Raw genomic sequence first — 19987 nt, 5'->3', positions numbered from 1 at the left:
AGCCCCCCTGCAGACCACAGCTCAATGAGCTGGAAACGTTAGTGGATTAGGGGACGTGTGCATAACGCGTAATCTGAATGGATTCGGAAAAGTGATTAGTCAGTCCGGCCATGATGGTGTCTCCATCCATGTCGTAATCGCAATCGAAACGGCGATAGGCCGGCAAACAACTTAAAAAAACTCGGAAATCTCAGTCACCTCAGCCGTGGAGTGGCACCCATTAGAGCGATTAAACACTTGTTCCAATCCTATCAGGGCGATTACACGCCAGCCGAGTGCCAAGTGTCAATCACCGACATATCAATTCCAAAAATAAAACCCCACATAGAGCTCTTAATATAGGAGATATAATTCAGCGCAGGAAATGCATTTATTCCTATATATCTGGCCCTTGCTGTTTGTTCTTGTATTGGCCACGGGTGTCGAGGGGTCCATTTTCAGATTGGGCCCAAAGAAAATGGGGAAGGCTCCCGTGAAGTCCAAGATGGACAATAGCCCCGTGCAAGGAGTAGAATCAGCAAAACCGATAACTTCGAAGAAGAAACTGTCGACCGACTACATTAATGGCATGTTGAGCATTCAAGGACGCATGCTCTTCAATACGGTGAACAAGCCCTCTTCCCTGAAACTCTATCGCCGAGCTTACAGTGTTGGATCCCCAGTGGACTACGAATCGCTGGAGTAATTATGGTTGTCGCAACTGATGGCACTGATGGTGGAGATATATTTTACATAAAACGCTTTACTAAATAAAATGGAAAAAGTATTCTCTGGTGTATTTGTACTCGGAGAAACAGTATGTGCTAACAATGTTTTATTTATTCCAATGCAGACAAATCAGCAGTACAGCGAGCCTCGAAACCACCACCATTTCCCTGGCAAATAGTTCACACCAATCAATTCAGATTAGTGCTTAGACACTTGTACAAACCGCGGTTAATCCGGCATCTAACAGCAGTCATAACGCCCCTCGGCGGGCACATGGTTACCCGGATCGATTTACGATCAGCATCCAGTTGGCCGGCCGAACGGTTGTAACCTCATCGAGAGCAACACCTTGTGTAACATTAATTTGAGCAATTTAAGATCGGCCGGCCAGTGGCTACAAATCAATTTCAGCTTGACAACTTAACAGTCTAATCGAAAACAACAAAATGGTTGCCCCGCCAACACGACGACAACAAAACCAGCGGCATTGCGGCCAACTCAATTGACCAGCTGTCCGCATAAAGTCCAAATACGATCGCCTACCCCCCTGACCGGGTGACCTGCCCCTGCCGCCTGACCGCTCCTTCCGCTCTTCGCATCCCCTTCTGGCCTGTGCTCCTTGGACTGCTCCTGGCGGGACGGTAAAATTGTCATATTGCAAGCGCACGCAGGCGCAGCGTAAATGTTAAAAATTATAGCTAAACTCATAAATTACAGACGTAGTCAGCCGTTGAAACCCGTTCTCCGTGGCCCCCTCCTCCGAGCTGCGATCTGCGATCGCCCCACGACCAAGCGAACATGCCCTGACAGCTCTCCGGGTCTTTTAGACAATTTAAAGGCGGTTCGTACTCAATAAACCAAATTCCGCACATAATTAATCGATCCAGAGAGCCGGCTGCAAACCAGACTCACTCGGACTCGGTACTCGGACTGCCTGTGCCCCACCGTTCGCTCATTTCGCTTTATTTTTTACACAATATTTTGACTTTGAATGTGGGCTCGATTGTGGGGTGGGGGAGTTCCAGGCTGGGCGGAGCTGCGGGGAAGCGGAGGTGTGCGAGAGGCGAAACTTTTTAATAGTCGCGCCATAATCGTAAATCTTTTGTGTCCGACGCAGTGCAACGAACGGCGTGGCCGACAAAGCCAAGGCTCGGATCAGGACGGATGGAGTCAAGGGATGGTTGGTGAAGGAGTGGCCCGGGGCTCGGAGCTGGAGGGGCACTGCGCCAGTTATAAGGCCATGGGATGCCGATTGACCAAACCAATTGCCAAGTCCTACTCACAAACAAATCGAGTCAGTGTTCACAACTTTATTTATGGCTTGAGAACATTGGAAGAAAAAATCGGAACAGGGAATTGTGTTGAAAGCAATATGCATTTAATATAAATAATATAGTAAATTTATTATTAAAATAAAACAAATAAATTGCTTAAATATCAACAGTTTACTTATTCTTGATTTCCTTCAAAAGGTTAGCTAGTCTTCGTAAAAGATGTCAAAGTTGAAGTACAATCTTCCCTAGAAGATTTTCAAATCTGGTTAATAAAGTAAGTTTGGAATATTTGGAAATAGAGCCATTAGTGGATGAAACTCAAGACGTAGTTTTAGATTTCCGAGGTAATCAGTACAGTAGCATCGGGCTTACAACTGCCCAGGCACTTGTGGAGTAAGCGAGTTCCAGGAATTGTGGTTGTAAAACTTAATCAAACATCAGGTGGAAAACGATCGCCGGATTCCGGGGACGCGTACTCGCATCCGTATCTTTTTCCCATTCACCTTGTGGATGGCTGACAGCGGACTGACTGGGTTGAGTTGTTCCACCTGAAGAAGGCGCGCTCCATGAACAGAGTTGGGATCATGGCCAAATGGCAAGCCTCTCGTGTAAGCCAGACTTGTGTGCGCATTATTCAAATGCCCATCTAAGTATCTCTTGGTGTCCATGGCTTTGCATCTGTATCTGTATCTCTAGCTGTAGCTGTAGCTGTAGCTGTTTTGGTATCTGTATCTGCTGGCGTCTATGCCAGAAAAGCCAAGCCAAGCCAAGCGCATGCCAAATAACGCAACGTAACGAAAAGAAACGAAACGAGACGCAGAAAGAGACAGCGACAACATGGAGAACTGTCAGTTGGAGCTGACATATAAACTGACAGTTTGAAATTGAGGTTTTCTCCATGCTGACAGCGTAACACGTCAACTTAAGGAGGCATGAGGCCGTCCGAAGTGCCTGTCCAGATACAAATAGACAAGCGCGGCCCCGAGGAGTTTCAGCCTAGTCCATGTAAAGCGAAAAGATAGTTAAGACCCTGCCGGAGCGAGATGGAATGGCTTGGGACAGCGCGGGGCAGAGGCTGAGGGAGTCGGAGCCAGCAGCTATCGCAGACAGCAGCCGCAGACAGCAGGCAATTTGACAGCTTAAACACACGAGCATGTCAAAATGATATGATCGCTAAGTGAGCGCAAACACACAAAGCACAGAACGGCGTACTCAGATACAGCCAGATGAATGCAAATGGTGAGCGGAGGGCGGTGCAAGCGGTTCAACCTGCAAAAGCTGCACAACTTTGCAGAGAGAAAAATAATCAGGGTCTACCGACTTATGGCTACTACCTAGTCAGAGACCATTTCAATCAAGCTACCATCCAAAGATTTTGAAAACCACTATTTTTAGCATATCTACTACCTATCTGATACCTATGATGGCACTACCTATCCATTTACTATCTAAATGTCTTAATAGAATTGCAGTTTTTAAAGTCACCCAAGTTATGCCAACTGTACTGGCTCATACTTGCAATCAAAGAGCCAGCGAGCCTCAAGTGTTGCATCTTCTTCGCACATCGGCCTCTTTAGTAAGAAACACACTGCTCGGCTCACGGACAAAACTTTTGCCTGTCAGCGTTGGTTCCAAGTGGAATCAGTCTGGGAGTTGGGGCATGTGCTCCGAACTGAGAATGGGTATGGGTATGGATATGGGCTTGGGTCTGGGCCAGGGTCTGAAACTGGGCTTGGAAGGCGGTCGGTCGCTGTGGTGTGGTGTGGTGTGTGTCTGGCCGGGTAACTTATCTCGGCTTTCAGTGTCAGCATGTTGTAGCTGTTGTGTGTTCGTTCGGAGTTCGGCGTGCGTGTTGCTTTTCATGTTTACATTAATAAAAGTCAAAGGTTCTCGAGACTGACATATTGTAATTTATGTTTAGTGACAGCTTTATATCGGCGCAAAAAGAACTTTAATCACTTGTTATTTAGCATAAATGAGTTGCCTCCTCTCGGAGTGACTTGCGGATGAGTGCAATTGATTTGTTACTCGATTGAGTAACGCAAATAGAACGATCTGCCTCCAACTCATCTGCCTCGTAATGAATGTTATTTAATTTCGCTTTAAATAATCTTTTTGTGCCGCTTCTTATTGTTTTTGGTTGACGGGTGTGCGAAATTGAATAACTCTTGTCAGTTTTGTGTCAAAATAAATGAAGTTAAATGACAGTTTAATCAAGGCGTCAGGCAATGGCAAAGCATCATCATTATCATCATTACTATATATTCCGTCAGTCAGTCACTCAACCAGCCAGTGAGTCAGTTAGTCATGTGTGTTCGCCCACAGCCCGAACGCGGGAAACTATTGTAAAGCCCAACTGTTGTTACCCTGACTGCCTGTGACTTGTATAATGCATATCTGGCGAACAATGCGAGTCCGCGTGCAACTATATATTTTTTATATATCTGTATTTCCTTCTGTTGGCTTGTCATTGTCAGGCATTTGCCGAGAGACGTTCGTAAGTGCATTTGCATTTTGCATTCGGCGCGCTGCAAGCTGCAAATGTTTTTGACACTTGACAGCCAACGCACTGACAGCTATAAAAATGTACGATAAACAGTTCGTACATGGACGGCACAGTGGGGCTGAGCGATACAAATCGCCAATAGTAACAAGGCAATCAAAGATTTCTTTCTCATTTTAAATGAATATAAAATATACATTTTTAGTCTATGTTTTCATAGTCTATCTATTGTCTAACATGTAGTTTTAAATATATTATGCCCTTCCTTGATACGAAATGCTCAAATAAGACTTACAACACAATGTTGCTTTTATATAATATATACATATTTGAAACCCTTACTAAATCATTTCAGTATTATACAATTTTCAAGTTAAAGCTTTTAAAATATCAGTTAAATTGTATCTCACTTCTCACTATTACCTCTTTCAATAAAGAGAATCACTAAGCCTATATCCTTGGGCCCCATTTTAAAAATGTAAATCCGAGTCATCTGGTAATTATTATCAGCGGGGTGTGTTTGTTGTGGCTTTAACTGGCCCACAGACCAACAGACTCCCGCGTAAAAATAGAAAACCAAATAAATCTTCTCCACTCTTTGAGGACGCCGGCTTCCTGCCCCTGCCACACCGGCTGTGCGTGATGTATTCCCGCCGCGCTCTTTATGCCGCGTCATCGCAGCCCCAAAGTTGTTTACAAATGAATTTAATTGATCAATCAAAGCGAGTGAAGATCAAAAAATAAAAAGAAAATGGAGAGAGAAACGAGATCAAAGCAGTGCGGGCCCAAAACAGACAAATGCCATACAAGCAGCGACAAGCCGAACATGCAGCAATCAGCCAGCAAGGGGCAACACCACATTAGACATGTTCTCCGGTCTTTCAGTCACTCACTCACTCACTCAGTCAGCCGTTCAGTCAGTCAGTCATCCAGCCATTCCGATCACTTCATGTCCATTTGGCCCCTCCACTTCGGGCTGAAGATTCATTGCAGCACATTGCATCCAGCGCGGAGCTGGCTGGCAGCGTTGTTTTGATTGGTATCACTCAATGAACTTTGATTGTTGTAAATGTAATTAATCAATAACACAAACATTTACACAACATGCAACCAGGCAGCCGGAGAGGGACAGGGGCTCCGGGCCCCTTAGCATCTTAATCAACTCCAATTGTGCTGAAAAACGACTGGAGATTGTTGTGACATTGGGTCTGGTCTTGCCAAGTCTGGACTCGGTCAATGGTTGATAAGTTGCGAAGATAAATTGTTCAGCACCGCTTATAAGGCGATTCGATTGGCCAGCGAGTGCAACTTGGCGGCTGAAAGTCAAATGTTGCAAGTACGTTAAAAGTATATAAATTATTAATTGGGTAGAAGGCTCCTGCCTTACAGTCATTACATAAATGAAACGACAAGCCGTTCGCATTATAATAATAAATATTGTATATTCGCAGCACTCGCTGGCAGCAACACTACCAACTGCAACTAAACATCCGGCGGAGGTCAGAACGGCAAATCCCATAAATAACCCAACCGAAACGAGCCGTACGAAAACCGATCCCCTCTGGATTGAACTGAATAATGGTTTACAAAATATTTTTGTGTTTCAGCGATTAAAACGAGAGGCTAATCGGCTGCAAGGGTGGCTGGTGGCGGTGAGAAATCAGCGCTCCAACAATAATAGCTGAAAAATTTGTAAATATTTCATAAATGGGACATAAATTAACACAACTAATGCCATAAACTACAGCAGTGGCAACAACAATAACCAATGTTTTCATGATTTGTTGCACGATAATTGCAGCCAGTTGCAGTAGCTGTGGCAGCAATGCCAGTGCCAGTGGCAGTGGCAGCCCCGACAAACTCACCAACAAAAAAAACAGTCACAAAAGTTGACATTTCGCTTGCTTTATCTAAATGCACTAAATAAACCGCACAAACACCCAACGATACTGATACACATGTGCATAATGTCATTTGTTCAGAATTTATTGGTAGCACTGCAAAATATGAAAACACTACTACAAACAATACGGCAGCCCGACTATACTACAAATAGTCGGGCGGCAGCATAAATATTTTAATATGATTTACAAGCGGAAGCAGTCAGAGCTTAGAGTCGAAATGCGAGTTCGGTCGGTTCTGGCTTAGCTTTTTTTGTTTACCCATATCTATTAGATACGTATACGGCAATGGCTGCATATATTTTATAAATGGGCTTTCCGCAAAAACAGGATGTTTTTGATAGCGCATAGTTTGCCCAAAAGCCAATGCAGTTGTCCGACATGAAATATGAATTAGCCGAAAATTATGCATAAATTATGTTTTGCCAGCTTATGGGGATAACATGAGGGATTGCGGCGTTTTAATATGTATGTTTTTCAAATGGCAATGAATCTGAGATACAATTTAGTTTTGTTTTACCGAAAATATGTTTAATTAGTGGAACCTAAAGATAGTTCAAACAAATCTTGACTTGGCTAACACTATTCGATTTAGGAAGGATGCACTTTCCCTAGTTATTTTAATGAAGAATCCCGAAAAGGTAGGTGTTTTGTCATCTACCCACATACCGACCAACTTCAGAAGTTGTGGGTGCTGTCTGAGTCAGGTTAAGCGATAAGAAAATTACTGGTTACACTTATTAGACAGCGACGTGTCAGAGATAGCCGGGCCCCGGAGAAACCCAGCAAACAAAGGGCGTGCCCCGAACGACTTCCTCATCAAGTACGCCAAAACCCCCGTCAGACATCCCAGACAGCGTTCGGTTCGGTTCGTTGGCAAATCTGAAAGTGTAATAAATTTTAAACAATGCGGAAAATTTACGGTGATTTTCGCTGACATGCCCACTTCTGAGCTTTTCGGGCAGAGCAGCGTAGACGAGCCGGTGGTAACTGGTGGTAAGGTGCGGGGGCTTGGCGTAGGGCCCAAGTGTTGGTAGCATGTCTCGAAAGCCGAGTCGTTGGCGGTATATCAAAGAGCTTTTGTTAACCGCCCCCTCGAGTGGAGTGTAGGATAAATGTGTAGTCGGAGAGGACGTCACAAACTGTTGAAAGCGCAAAGTGAAAGATATATGACTTCAAGTAGGTGTAATCACACTCACACTGCTCGGCTGCCACACACATGAGACGGTAAAAAGTAAATCCAAATTGAATGGATCTGTTTAAGTGTACGATCCTTGGGATACCCTTTTCAGTTCAGATACAAATGTAAGCATTTCAGGTACTAGTATCTTAAATAAAATAAATAGTACTACTTTCAACCTCTACCCAAAACCAACCATACTCTTTGTGAGAGTATGAAAATTGCACTAAGTGTTCCTTTTTACTTTGGAGGAAGCTCGTTGACTGGTTCACGCTGAGAAATTACTTGGCCCATGGGTTTTCGTTGTCTCTCGACGAGAATTCCTCCATCCAATGCATAAATTCTACAATTTTCTTCGGGCTAAAGGGTTTACCTTCGCTGCTTTTCCCCCAACCTCTGCCTGGCTCCCTCAGCCTTTGCCAGCCGATTCTAGGTCTTGCCATTATTATTTTTCGGCTCCCCTTGAGCGGTGTTTGGGGCTGTGCTAGAGTATGCGTGAAATGCGATTTATTGTTTTCGTTAAAAAGATTTATTATGCTCTATGCATGAACCCGAAACCAACATAGTAGCCCTTCCCCCTGAACCTTCTTAGTTCTCTTGAAGTTTATTTGAAAACTTTGCAAAAATGTTCCTCTTTTCGCCACTGAGTCGGAAAGCCCATCCGACAACAAAGGCTTTATTATTGGGTGTTTAACTAACATAATATTTTATAGGATTTTGAATGAAGCAGCATGTTCTGCATTTGATATATATATTTTTTGAATTTATTAAAAAGCCGGAAACAAAAACATTTGGAACTGTTTGGTTAACAAGCCCACTACGATTCATCAGAGACCAGTGCCCAACAATAGAAACTTCAAATCCACTTAGTGCCATCAATATCCAGCACATCAATTACAATTTCCATGCCGCTCTTCTGCAATCCCCCACTGTGTGGCGGTTACGCCCCCTCAATTGGAAACTGCTGAGCCCCACGCCCTCCGCCAATGACCCCCGAAGAGATACCGCGCTGACTTGATGTCCAAGGGGTCTTGGAGCCGAGACCGAGTACGGAGTCAGCGGATACAAATTGCAAGCGCAAGACATTTGTACACTTGACACATAACCCTCCCCCGGGCCACCAGGCCCCACAACCGAGCCCCAAGCCCCGCCGCCCAGCTGGCCACTCTCGGCCCCCCTTTCCCTGTCTGCTGGGTTGTCCCTGTCTCTCAGCTGGCGCTCAGCCGCACAAACGTCAGAGCATATTATTGTAAATTGAACTCAATTACCAGTGACAGCAGACAAATTGAAGTGGAAATTGAGATCTTCTTTTCGGGAAAAGAAGCAGCAGCGGCAATGCGAATAAAAGAATAAGAGTCGTATAAGTAAGAAAAAACTTCATAAAAATTTGAAATATTTATGTGAAGGGAGCACAAACATTACTAAAAACAGAAAACATCTGAACGAATCCCTGATTCTCTACCAAAGAGAAACTTTTAGTTAAACTTGACTGAGCACCAAGTTCTGCTTAGCTCAAAATACATATTAGATTATTCCTATTTGTAGATAATAAATGAATTCTGTATGGGTGCTCTTAGAGTGCCATGATACCCCTATGAAGAGTATGCGTAAGTAAAAAATCAAAAGAAACTAATTCACTTAAAAACACTCTGGTTTCGATGGGCCTCGAGAATTTTCGCTTCCGCAGCATTCCCTCCCCAAGAATCTGCACCCCAGGATTGTGTCTGGCAGTCTGTGAAATGTCATTTGTCAAATGCACTTTGTGTCACTGTCTGTCGCAGTTCCCATCATGCTTTCTCAGACCCCTCCTCGAGGTCCAAGTGTCACAGACATGCGGGTGAATTTGTCAAGATTTCATGAAAGAGGAAAGATGGAAATGGGCTCTACCCAGCAGCAGAAGGGGGTCTGTCCTTTTTGCTAATTTATGAGTCAATTAGTCTGACGGCCTGGCCATGCATAAATATTATTATTATACAGAAATGCAGGCAAGGTACAGTCTACGGTCCGGCCCGGACATCCCAGAGTTCCCTTGCTAATCGCGCGTTTTGCGTTTATTGTGTCTTTGCTTTATGATCCATTCAATTCAGTGCAAGCTCACAGACTCGATTATCACGGCACCCAACACAATGCATGCAACATTGTTGCAAATAGCCGTGTACTAAAAAAAATACTACTTATTTCGAGTCTAGATAATTCAAATCTTGCTCCTCAAGGCATAATGTGTGCCTACCCATCCGATACAATCTGAAACAAGTATATCATCTTGGGTTATTTGAATCTGACACATTTTATTTCAGTGCAGGGGGCTGTTCTGTGTCGAATGCTTCGTTGAGAATTAAGTGCCGTGTTGGCTTCATACTTTACAGCCAAAACAAATGCTGGCAATGGGGTTAATGTGGGGGGCGCGTGTGGAAAATTACAGTAACCGCCAGAAATTTATAAAAATACATTTCAAAAAGAGCCATCAAATCAGACGAACATGAAAGCGAGTGGTGGACATGTACAAAGCGAATACATTTAATGAAAATTAATGGGTGTCATAAACACATAAATGGTAAGGAAGTAGTTGACATAAAGGCCCATGTAATATTCAAGGGGGAAAAAGTGCTAGAAATCATAGCTGAGAACTATTTAGGTATGAGGGGGAAATAGACACTAAAGTCTTTTTATTGCCACTCTAAGTGGACCGAATAAGTTTTGAGAACTTAAATAAGCCGTGACATAAATGGATGTCTTATATCACAACCTCTGCCCTTACCCCATAGGTCGGTTCCGCGTTTACTAAAATGCGCCGCTTATAAAATAAAAGCCACACGAACGCAGATTCACGTGAGATGGACATCCTTTTTCCCCTTTTTAGAAACCATTGCTCAACACAATGGGGACCCATTTCGCTCTCGGTCGTATAACACACCCGCAATGGCAGCAACAACGCCAAACAAATCGAAGCAATTTACGAAAATGTAGAAAATGTCATTGGGCTGTCAGAATGCATCGTTGTCGTTGACATGTGACCATCCTTGCAGCACAGAAATTGTTATAAAAATCCACAGCAAGAGCAGCAACAACGGGTACATTGCAACGTATAACAAATTGCACAGCGGCAACAACTCTGCTCTGTTTCTGACAGTGAAAGCATTGTTGGCTGACAGCTCGAAAAGGCTAGAACGGGTTGGGGATCGCATGGTGGGGGCTGGTGGGTGGTGAGTGGAGGGAAAGCCAGAGTGCAGCCAGAGCAGATAGTGCCAAAGACAGGGGCGGGGGAAGGACTAACGTAACGTAACTCAGCAAAAGACACAGCAGCAACAGCAACTGCAGCAGAAACGTAACGGACCGGGCGGCAATGCATGGGTGTTCCCACTGTCACTGCTGTTGGCCTTAAAATTAATGGCCAGTGGAAGTGGCAGCTGAGCAAAGAGAACTGCAACGCAGCGAAATATATATGGGCCATGTAGTTCATGGCATGTATACGTAAGCGAAACAAATGCGGAATATTTGGTAAGGGATTGGATGGTCATGTTGTTATTATGCTCGGAGGTTTGAGTTATAAAACAATATTTTTAAGAAAAATCCAATCGCCGTAAAAATCATTAAAGGCATTCCTCATGAGGATGGGCTATACAATCAAGACAACGCAGAATCGATTGCTTAATGTATTGGGAAAGATATAGTCTTCGCCAGTTGCCTCCAGTTTTGGCTCCCATTGAACCTTCAGTTCGGAAGGGATCCAACAAATTATTTCACGAAAAAACAATAAAACATTTTGTTGCCAGATCTCAACGCAGGATAATGCAGAATCAAACTAGGATGAATCGCAAGGATCGGTTGAAAATTGACAACGATATAGCTATAACTGGGAGCCATATTGTGCCTCCCACAATAAGGAATTCCTCGCAATAAGGACTCCCTCCAGGATCCTCCAGAATATTTGACAACAAAATTATACATTATTTTTTTTCTAGATGTTACCTGACGACTAATGCAGGATGTCTTTATCAAAACCTTAATCACATATTAATCTGTAGACTCAAATAGACAAATAAATCACTAACCTGATTAAAAACTTTGAATAATTAAATACATTTGACTAGTCTCGATACAGCCAAGTTTGAAAATTCAAAGGGATTTCAAAATGTTTAGCTGTCTCATTCAAAATGTGAGTAGCTCTCACCATTTAACTGACAATGAGTGGTTGGCTGGTTCTTGGCCTGTTGGTAACTTGCCTGGATTCGTGCTGGGCTGCGCCGCTGGCAGCCAAGTGACAGATAGAGAATCCCGGGCAGGATGACAGGAAGCGCCTGAGACAGGACTCGGCAGACAATGGCCAGGAGAAAGGAGTACCAGCGAAAGGGAGTGTAAGACGAGTAGCGAGGGGCAATCAGGCCACATTGAGTGAAGAGACAGAGGGAAGATTTCTTTTGCGGCTCAGTGGCGTCCTTTGTTGGCCTTTTTCGTTCCTTCCCAACGGCTTGATCGTAATTGTGAGTGACAACGGCTTGATGCCTGATTATGATAAATGAATTGTTAAATTGAATTAGGTGTTGCCGCGCGGCTGTCACTCAAAAGCTATCGTCATCTCTTCCTCAAGTCCCCGAGCTCGCTTCCTAAATTACCCAGTAGCGTTAACATTCTAAAAGTATCTTATAGACTAAGATCCTTTGGATCTTCCACTCTAATAGCTTTTAAGTAAAAAGAATAAATAAAATGAAACAAATTTATTATACATTTATATTAGGTATTTAGTTTTTATTTATTTTAATATTTTATAAATAATATGTTTAGACCACAACTACTTTTTAGGAGGTACCTTGCTGTCGAATAACACAATTTTCGTTTGTTGGCTTATATTTTTTCTTTTGGTTTGTGACCCGCCACTCCTGCCACCACTTCAAAATTAAATTGCATGAAATTTGATATTTTTCAACGCCTGTCAACGAGGCCGGGCACAAAGGGTTGGGCTGGACTCGTCAGATGACGGACATCCTGGCTGGAAGGGTGGGTTATGAGGAACGGCTGGAAATCTGGCGACAATTGTTGTCTGTCGGGCTGTGGTGTGCGTGGAAAATTAGCTCAGGTTACCTTAATTATGGGCTTTTGATGCCAGCGTATCCTGAGAAGTTTGTTTGTTTGTTTCCATGAACAGTTGAGCTCCGGTTGCTAATAGGCTCTTAGATGGATCCGGGAGTTCACCAGAGTTAATAGACGGCTGTCAGGTACTCGTCTTACCAGCTCTGGGAATTGGCAAATTCCTGTGAAAAGAAAACTAAATAGGTAATGTTAAGGAGGTATTATAATTTGCATAGTATTATTTATAATCCAAACTTTGCGTTACATTTTAAAGCTATCAGCTCGGATATGTGTTACAATCCTGGCCAAAGGACTCGGAAAATGCATATATTTTTCCCACAATCCCCATAATTCGAGCCTAATCAAACAAAGCCACTCCTTTTCGAGTGCCATGCGTTTTCCTGCCCACTGACAGTTGCTGACCAACGCTTGTCGCCCTCATTAGTGCGGCCCATTCAGCCACTCATCACTCACTCAAGCACCGTGTTTTGGGCGGGTAATATATCACAGGGTTCACGGTCGAAGAGATGCGTACGAAAAGAGGAAAAATGAACCAGAAAAATGAGCGTACTTGTTGAAAATCACACCTCGCGGAGCCGTCCGCCACCCCCAACCATTCCGGTCGTGGACGGGAACTGAGATGTGTCACAGCAAAACAGTGAACACGAACAACGTACAACCTACAACGAACAGCGAGCTGCTACCAGGGCTAGCAGGGAGAATGACAACGGTTCCACATTGTTGTCACATGTCACCCGACGCTGAAAAAGATGACACCGCTTGGCGGGGAGCAGGACGAGCGTGAAATACGAGTCCTTTGGCATGTAGCACAAAATGAAATGGGCGAAAAATGATGAATGACAAAATTATACAGCAAATGCGCGTCAGCCTGACATGTGACCACTAATGAGGATCAACTGGAGTCGGGACTTTGGCATTCAGGATGAGTCTCCGATGGGTTGACATTCCCATCTCTGCCCCTTTCGGTTGCCTGTTTTTTGTTTCACGCCACTCGAAAGTCAAATTATGGCATTGAATTTCGGGCGGGAAAACAAACATCCTTTTCGTATTGAATTTCCTTTACACTCTACTTAGTTTCTGCAATGATTTGGATAATGTTTCTCGAACTATCCGAAGTATACCAAGAATCTTTCCAAATAAACTCTGTTCCAAGTTATCTTGGTTTGGTGAATCTCTTTCTAGAGTAATGGTTCTGAAACAGTCTAACATATATTGCCTGGCTGGCATTTGAAAGTTACCATCATGTCCCCATGGAGACATACTCAACAATTAGAAAACCCAAATTGTGATATAGAATTTATGCTCATCATCAGGAATTATGAAACACCCCGGTGGCAGGCGGCCCCTTATCTAAACGATGCATGAGACAACAACTGCGGTGTCATGGCCTTTGAAAGTGCATGGTGCCAAAATGGTCAGGAAGTCGTGCCATAAGCAGCCAAAGTCGTTTGCTAAAACGAGCGAAACACAGCCCGGGCAAGGACGATGGGGCAAGGTGCGGTGGCAGCCAGACTGCCGTAATAAAAACGCAAAGTCAGCAGGAAATTCGCACTGGGGTAGTTTTGGCCACTTTTTAGCTGAGCACACAGGAAAAAGGAAAGTTTCAAAGACTATTTGGTTACAGTTTAAAGCCCTGATGCGAATGCTTAAGGGTAATGGTGCTAAAGAGTTTATTTAAATTTAAGCATGAACATGTTCAAATTAAATGGACTTAGTGAAGGAAATTCAGCTTAAAAATTTATTTTATAGAGCCCCTGAACTGTACACTTTAATTAATTTTTCCCAATCCCGATTTGGTTATATCCACTTTTAAATAGAAACCGATTGGTTGATTAATAAGCGTTTGATTCGATTGAGGTATCATGGAGAAGAGAGCCCCAAATTTGGCGGGCTTAACTTTCGAAAGCCATATCCGATCCATCGATCCACATTATTGATGATGACACCCACTCAATTGGATCGCCGACCAAAACGGCACTCTCCACTCACTCCACTCCACTCCGCCCAAGGTAATAAAATGTGCCCCACTGTGCGGCAGTGTTCGGCGTTCAAGACCGGCGCCCGTCATCAAATGTCGCGATCTGCGAGCCATGATCAACACAGAAGGAGCAAAAACAAAATAAATGCTGCTGTGCGTCGAAGGCGATGCTGAAAGTGGTGCGGTGGTGCGACGGTACGATGGTGCGATGGTGCGACGGTGCGGCTGGCGGTTTTGTGTTGGCTGTGAGTGCCTAAGTAGTAGTTGTCATTTGAGTGACTTTAATGGTCTGTTGAGACATAATCGCTGCCATTTTAAATGGAATTTTATTGCCACTTCACGAAATTTTTATTGCTGAACCAGCAAGCCAAGCCAAGCCCGATCCAGACCAAAATAAAAACAAAATACGTTTATACAAAGACCTGAAAAAAAGGAAAAACAGACAAAAAATACTAAATAATGCTGCATGCTGCGGTGGTGACGATGACGGGGTGCGGACTCTGTCGGTGGTGCCGCCGCAATGGCAACCAAATTGTTGCATTTAAAAGCAAATTGATGGCCGCAGAACTAAAGGAGGCCACACCACGGACAGTTGGCGGGTTGAGTTGCAGAAATTCAAGTTCCCCGCGCTCTGATTACGCGTATGGCAACCAAGTCCCCAACACAAGAAGAAATCTTTCCACTATAAGCATGAAAGTTCTTAAATTATATTGTTTTTTTTTTTTGAATAAATATTTTCTTGTGGATAGTTTTTCAAAATGTGTAATCATATCATCTCATACATATTCAAATTTTAATTAAATATAATGTCGCTCCCAGTGCATCTCCGAAGCCTAAACAACGACGTGTTGGTATAATTTTGTAGACTAGTTTATTGGACACATTAAATATGGCCCGATAATTAAGTCATAAATTAGATTGCAACCGCGACGACGACGTGAACGACATGGACGAGTGTCACCATATCAGGTTACGTGGCATCCACAGCAGGCGGCCTGCCACGGAGCGAGGGCCGGGGAATGCGTCTCATTTAAAATTGATGCCTAATCGAATTTCTTTATCGCGTGTGTATGTCTTGTCTGCATCTCCGGCTCCGGCTCCGACCACGTCTCCGTCTCCGTCTCCACCGAGGGGAGCACAGGACCGCCATACCGTCTGTCTGGGACTGAAAATTTATGGATTTGCATATTGCGACACTAAATGTTTTAAGGTCTCTGCTGTGGTGGGGGCCTCTCGGAGGGAGAGTCGGCGACGATCGTGTCAGGAAGCTAATGTTTAATGAATTCAATTTCTTTATGCGCTACTTGGTCGATTTGAAAAGCCAGTGGGTCCAGGGGCTGGGATCTTGGGAGTTCGAATGAAGAATGTTTATTTGATGTCTCTTAATGTTGTAAAGACCAGCTGGACCAGTGCTTAATTTTTGTTTTAAAACAAACTCAAGTTAAAAATTTTACACAACATTCAATTTGATTTATTCTCATGTTTTAATAAAATGTCCATTTTTATCAATAAATAATTTTGACTGGCTGAAAAGTTTCAGTTAGACTTAATATCAATTTTGTTATTGATGGGAAACAAATTGCTCTAATTGATATTACACCATTTAACTGTATTTTCATTCAAAAAGAACATAAGCCATTTTTAAATGAATACAAATTGGACAACAATTTCACATGCAACTTGCTCAATCAATTCAAAAACCCGATATAGAATCTCTGGTTTGTTATTGAGTTTCCATGTTAATTGTACATCAGGGATAAATTCCGAAAACGATGACGAAACTAATTAGTTTTACTGATATAAAAAAATGTAATAAATTTCTAAAAAATAATATGCCAACATTCTCTCACACTTTCATATTTTCCGCCAGTGGTTTGAAAATATCTCAGCCATTGCGCGACCGATTCTGGAATAGAATACCATTTTAAAATCAGGGTTTTAAAATCAGACATTTAGTCTGCTGAACCTTTCCGCAATGCAATGACCGAGACATGTACAATTTTGTGTGTGATTGTCCAGATCTTTCGATACGATCTAAGGCGACTAAAGGTCTATGTTTAAATTGAAATTTCGTTGCATCTTTTCGTTATGCAAATCAGTAATTATTTCCCCCAAAGATTTTCAGGTAATACATCCATCATATGGCACTTTAGCAGCTGCTGCTCGACCACAAGGGTCTTGAAAATGACCGTCGGAATCGGGATTGACAGCATTTCTGCGGTTCTGCCGGACAAAACAAACACGATCACTGAGACTCCTCAGCCTGGCACTATCACTTTTGCTGCCAGACTACGTCGGATGTAAAATGCCAGGTAATGGAGATCTCCTCTCGGTCAAGCGTCTCGTGGAGTGTGAAAGCCACAGCCTTCAGAGACGCTCCCCTGTATCGCAGACTGGGCGACAGCTTGGAAAAATAAAACCTCGAGCTCGAAATTGAATATAAATTCAGGCCAACGGCCAAATGTTTTGCGGGGAGAGGGCAGGGCAGGGCAGGGCAGTCAAGATGGAACGAGATAGACTGGGTAGGCATGTAAATTCGAAATGCAAACAGCGCATCCTTGCCATTCAATCACTCACCCAGACGACAGCGGCAGCTCCCTTGATGGATGACAATCAATCTCAAGTGTCAGGCAAATATCAGTTTGTTTTCACTGAAGCGCACCACGGAATCGTGCAACGTGGCTGCTGGCTGCTTGCCTCCTCGCCTGCTCGCCTGCTGGCTCCTGCCAACTGGCTTCTGCCTCTTCCTCCGAAAGTGAGTGACAACAGTCGAAATGAGTAAATGATCGAATGGCTGATGGATCGGAGCCTTGACAGAGTGACTGTCTGAAGTCTGAAGGAAAGGCGGAGCCATTTCATTTATCCAGGAGGGCAGCCTATCAGCCTACTACTGCTGATAAGCGTATCAAGTCCCATTAATTTTGTCGATTAGAGTGTAGTTATGAATTTATGTTTTCAGATGAAAATCAGTTACACCTAAGAGCATCGTAGATTATAGAAACTATAGTTGCTGTGAAATCGAGCCCATGCTGAGCACAAAGAGGTCGTTAAAAGTGATATGGTACCTCCGTCATTTCATCGCAGACTTCCCATCTCATTGAAATTTGATAAACAAAAGGTACAGACCGCATCATCATCGTCATGAATGATGATCGTCGTTGTCATCGTTTGCGTCTCAGTATCTGTATCTTGGAAACCAGGCATCCAAGCATCCAAGCAGCCAAGCATCCAAGCCACAACATCAAGCTGCCGAATGATGTCCGTTGACAAGTCACGCCAAGAGTGTCGAGTTAGCGAACAGCTGCCACTGCTCGACCCGTCCCCCTCCCCGGCTGCTGCACCCCACTCAATCTGCAGTGCCATCACATCCTCCCGTCACTCAGCGCCATTGTTGTTGTCACTTCCATCATTGTCAGCCCCGCCTCTCCCTTGATTTTGTCATTGTCATTGCCCCCGCAAGCCACCTCTCCGTTTGCTTGTCTTCTTTTTTCAGACGGTAGCCAGCATCGCTAGATCCACATCAATTTATTAGTTTTATTTTGTCCGCGGGATCGGGCATTTATAACCGAGAACTTTTGTTCCCTTTCTGTGGCCTGTGATTTTTGTTGTGTCACTTCCGTTGAAGACATTTGTCGTCAGCACGAGCGACAGGTTTGAGGCCTCAATGCCAACTGCACGGAGATAAATTGGAATGGTAATTGATTACAAATAATTGAATTACCTTTTCTACAAAAAGGCATCTAGGGACCAACAGAAATGTATGACTGAGACCATATGGATATTAATAAAATAAAGGAATCCTCTCCAAATGGCGATTCCATTTCTGATAGTGTACCTTTGGGTTGCCTTTTCGTGTGGAAGAACTACCTGCTGTGCTGCCACCGATGTCTGATGAGTCTATTATCAAAGTCGGCCCTAACAGTTGTGTCAGCATTTATGGATAACGACTCTTGTTTGAATAATTGGACATTACGCGGCCAGAAGTTCCGAATGGAGCCCTAAATAGCAATTAGTCGGCGGTAATTTGAGTTGAGATGCGGAAGTTGTCCGGATAATTGGAATTAGTTTTTATAGCCCATGGGCCATGGCTGGGAAATTGAAAGAAACAGGAAGCCACTAAGAAAATAAGAAGAGTGTCGGCTCATCGATGGAAATGACTTGGCATCATAAAAATAATCGCTCCAAAGAAAGCCAATTATTATTACATTTTGAAAAAATTCTTAAGGAATTTATTTTCTAGCTCACAGCCTTTTGTTCAGGTGTTCAAATCGACGTGCATTTCTTTACCTTCGAATTGGAATAAAACCAAAAGATCCCCACCATCATCTGAATTGAAGTTTGCCCACAAAGCTTCCATAACAAATTCGAAAATCTTTTCAACTGGCTTCTCTTGGAAAACAAGATGAATTGCGATTACTTTCGCCGAGTCCTTTAAACTCGGTTGAGTTGGGACAACACCCAGCTGCATTGCAGACAGCCGGGCCATCAGTCAGTCAGTCAGACTGTTTAGACCCCCGGCTCGTCCGTCATTCAGTCAGTCAGTTTGTCATGCCTCCCGGGCTTCCCCGGTTGTTGTTGTGTTCCTGGTGCTGGCGTCCTCTCCATGTACTCTGTCAGCGACCGAGTGTGTCCGTGTGTGCTTGTGTGAAAGCTTTGAATTTATATGCCAGTGTCAGTTGTCAATCACATTTGCAAACTGTCACACATGCTAGCAAGCGAGCGCGCACAGGAAACAGCACAGCGCCAACATATTAATCTTTGCCAACGAGAAGGATTCGCTCCCCTCGGTGGGGCGTGGACCGGAAGGGGCGTTCCCGCGGAAACAGGAAGAAGAAAGCGGCGAAAAGCGCCAGACGCTGACAGCCATAAGTAATGTAAAAAAATTACTTTATAATGGAGTGCGAAAATGAAAATTGCTGCAACCGCCGAAACAAAAAAGGGTGGTGAGCCAGCTTTTTCCATGATTGCTACAAGCAATTTGAGGTAAGATAATCATGGGCTAGGGCCGCAAAGATTTCTACACTCACACTTCATATGCACGATGGCAACATGTTGCTGTTGCTCCTGCTGCTGTTGCTGCTGCTGTTTCATGTTGCTGGTGGCGTTGACTGTCGGGAGCAATACTTTGTCGCAGCTCTGACTGGCAACTGTCAACTGTTTTTTCAGCCGTGTGTGTGAGCATTTCAAATGCGATGCGCTGACACCTCACACACACGCTCACTTGCGATTGCAATTGCCACGCCCCCGCCCTAGCAAGCACCCACACGCCCTCGCACTCCCCCGCAGCTGACAGCCTTCTGACAGTTTTTGTTGTTCACGCGAGTAATTCATTTTATGCTACCGCTACCGCTGCAA

At 43.9% G+C, this 19987-nt stretch overlaps 1 long non-coding RNA gene across 2 annotated transcripts; it reads left to right on the top strand.

Annotated features, from left to right (window-relative positions):
• The first annotated feature begins 5033 nt into the window (after window positions 1–5033).
• Window positions 5034–6250, top strand: LOC123257407. Of its 2 annotated transcripts, XR_006507453.1 has the most exons (3): window positions 5034–5821; window positions 5937–6027; window positions 6093–6250. It is a non-coding gene; the product is annotated as an uncharacterized LOC123257407 (long non-coding RNA). The 2 variants fall into 2 exon arrangements; XR_006507452.1 differs by having other exon boundaries at window positions 5937–6250.
• The last annotated feature ends 13737 nt before the right edge of the window (window positions 6251–19987 follow it).

Source organism: Drosophila ananassae, chromosome 3R, assembly GCF_017639315.1.
Source record: "Drosophila ananassae strain 14024-0371.13 chromosome 3R, ASM1763931v2, whole genome shotgun sequence".
Classification (NCBI taxonomy): Eukaryota; Metazoa; Arthropoda; class Insecta; order Diptera; family Drosophilidae; genus Drosophila; species Drosophila ananassae.
The sequence above is the reverse complement of the archived record's forward strand: the minus strand, read 5'-3'. Positions and strand labels throughout refer to the sequence as shown.